The sequence below is a fragment of the Hyperolius riggenbachi genome, chromosome 5 (assembly GCF_040937935.1).
Source record: "Hyperolius riggenbachi isolate aHypRig1 chromosome 5, aHypRig1.pri, whole genome shotgun sequence".
Lineage (NCBI taxonomy): Eukaryota > Metazoa > Chordata > Amphibia > Anura > Hyperoliidae > Hyperolius > Hyperolius riggenbachi.
In genome coordinates, this window is record NC_090650.1 from 402,987,828 (window position 1) to 402,990,396 (window position 2,569).

Below are 2,569 nucleotides of genomic sequence, written 5' to 3' on the forward strand. Positions count from 1 at the left end.
CAGGAGGGGCCTGGGGGGAACAGTATAGTAACAGAGGCTGGTGATTATATGCAGAACCAGCCTCTGTGTGCTAATAGTATTCTTAAAACCCACCTCGGGTTCTCTTTAAGGATTGAAACCTTAACTTTAGAAATCACTCGTTAACGTAAAGACAGAATCCTTATTTTAACCACTTGCCGACCAGAGGTATTTTCACTGATCGGTGCTGCGTGGGCTCTACAGCCCGCAGCACCGATCAGGAGTGCAGCAGGGCGATCAGACTACCCCCCCTTTTTTCCCCACTAGGGGGATGTCCTGCTGGGGGGGTCTGATCGCCGCCGGCCATTAGTGGGTAGCGGGGGGGGGGCTTCTCAAAGCCCCCCTCCGCAGCGTTTTGTGCGCTCCCTCCCTCCCCTTACCTCCCTCTCCCTTCCTGGGCTGCGCAGGACGGATATCCGTCCTGCGCATTGTGGGATAGGCTTCAGCCTATCATATGCAGGCGATCCCCGGCCAATCAGAGGCCGGGGATCGCCGATCTGCCTTACGGCGCTGCTGCGCAGCAGCGCCGTATGATGTAAACAGCGGGGATTTCTTCCCCGCCTGTTTACATTTTGCCGGCGAGCCGCTATCGGCGGCTCTCCGGCTGTTCACGGAGACACCCTCCGTGAACTGACATGGAAAGGCCGCTCGATCAAGCGGCCGTTTCCATGGTAACCCGCAGACGACCAGTTTACGCCAATCGGCGTTAGCTGGTCGTCAAGAGGTTAGGGGTTGGCTGAGGTAAATTGCGTTGTAACCATGGTGATAACAGTAAAAACAGAATTGTTATTAAAGACAGGATTGAGCTTAGAGAACTGTGGCCGTTATGGCTGCAGTAGTGTCTGAATCACACACCTGAAACAAAGAAGCAGTAAATCTTGACAGATTTTTGTTAGAAACAACTGATCCAAATGCTTTTCAGGGTCTATGGCTAAAAGTATTAAAGTCAGTGGATCAGCAGGACAGCCAGACAATGTGCAATATTTAAAAGGTAAAAGGAAATGCATATGAAGATGCTTATGTTGCATTTATTGCTATTGTTGCCAGGATAATAATGATATTTTTCTGTTTCACAGAGCAGTCAGACCAGCAGGAACAATGGATAGCCAATGGCATTCATGGAAGGACGCATCTCTCTGTGTGCTCAGGGATATCAATATGTGCTATATGTAGTGTGTGTAGTGCAATCTACCAGTGTAATCTCTATCGCCTATCAATGAAAAATAAAGCAAGCCTTACGCCATGTATGCAATACATTCACAATAATAAATAGATGTCATAACTTATAATTATATGTTAGCTTTCATTTACTGATTTTTGATCAAATATTTGCACTAAATTACATCTATTTATATCTGAAAATTATGAAATAAACTATTTTTGGTACAAATTATTCTGCACTCTCTTTAATTATTTGCCAATAACTCTACAGCTTCAGATCACTCTGTAGAAGCCAGATCGGTATGTAGGTATCTTCTGGTTCCTGTAAAATGTGCGTCATGATAGTTATTGTAATGTATTTACAGTACTGTATCTCAAAAACTTGAGTACACCACTCACGTTTGTAAATATTTTATTATATCTTTTAATGGACAACACTGAAAGAGGAGCTTTAACCAAGATTTGAACTTCATCCCAATCAGTAGCTGATACCCCCTTTCCCATGAGAAATCTTAACCTTTTTCTCAAATCGATCATCAGAGGGGTCTGTAGGGCTGATATTGTGGTGAAACCCCTCCCACAGTGTGATGTCATGGCCATGGTCCTGACAGTTTGCTGTCTGTGAACCTCATTGCTTTGTGGGAAATAGTGGCTTTTTCCAACTGCCAAGCAAGCCGTATCTGCCTCTGTGCATAGAACTCTCAGTTACGGACGTTCTGTACAGATCACCTGGCAGAACTAAAGATGCCACTACCAGTAATACATTTCAAAATGTAAATCAGGGAGAAGAAAGATTTACAATGGCCAAACACTGACTAAATAATCTGTAAAAGAATATTGTAAACAATAAGCACTTTTATTTATTATGTTATTTTCACGACAGTTCCTCTTTAAGATATGACACTTTGATATACAGGTACAGGGGCGTAACTAGAAATCACTGGGCCCTCCTGCGAAACTTTGAATGGGGCCCCCTCCCCCACACTTTCTGCACAGATAAACTGAACAAAAAACCGACAGACAAGTGTACTCCCAGCCTCAGCTTATTATACTCACTCTGTCCATCTCTGATGGAGCAGAACTGTCTCTGCAGACTTCTCCAGCATCACTACAGTGCACAGCACTTGGGGAGGGGTAGAGATTCTGGGGGTAGAGCAGCGCTGTACACAAGAGCCTGCTGCACACTGAATAGGGACTGTTTACAAATCTTTGTCTACAAAACTTTGTATGATTCATTATCAGTGGCTGAACAGATGCAGTCATTAAAACAATTGTGCAGAGAAATAGAAAGCATTTTCTCCCTGTGCCCTTATTTGTCAGTGTCTCAGGACAGGCAAGAAAAACTTCTCCCTCCTACGGGGCCCCCTGAGGCTTTTGGCCCCCCCTGCGG

General features: G+C 44.9%; 1 protein-coding gene across 1 annotated transcript in view; it reads left to right on the forward strand.

Annotated features, from left to right (window-relative positions):
- Positions 1 to 1,285, forward strand: part of LOC137519451 (fibrocystin-L-like) — a 388,270-nt gene extending 386,985 nt beyond the window's left edge. Inside the window, exon 76 of the mRNA XM_068238405.1 lies at positions 1,095 to 1,285. The gene's annotated coding sequence lies outside the window, so the exon portion shown is untranslated. The remainder of the gene's footprint in view (positions 1 to 1,094) is intronic.
- Positions 1,286 to 2,569: the final 1,284 nt, after the last annotated feature.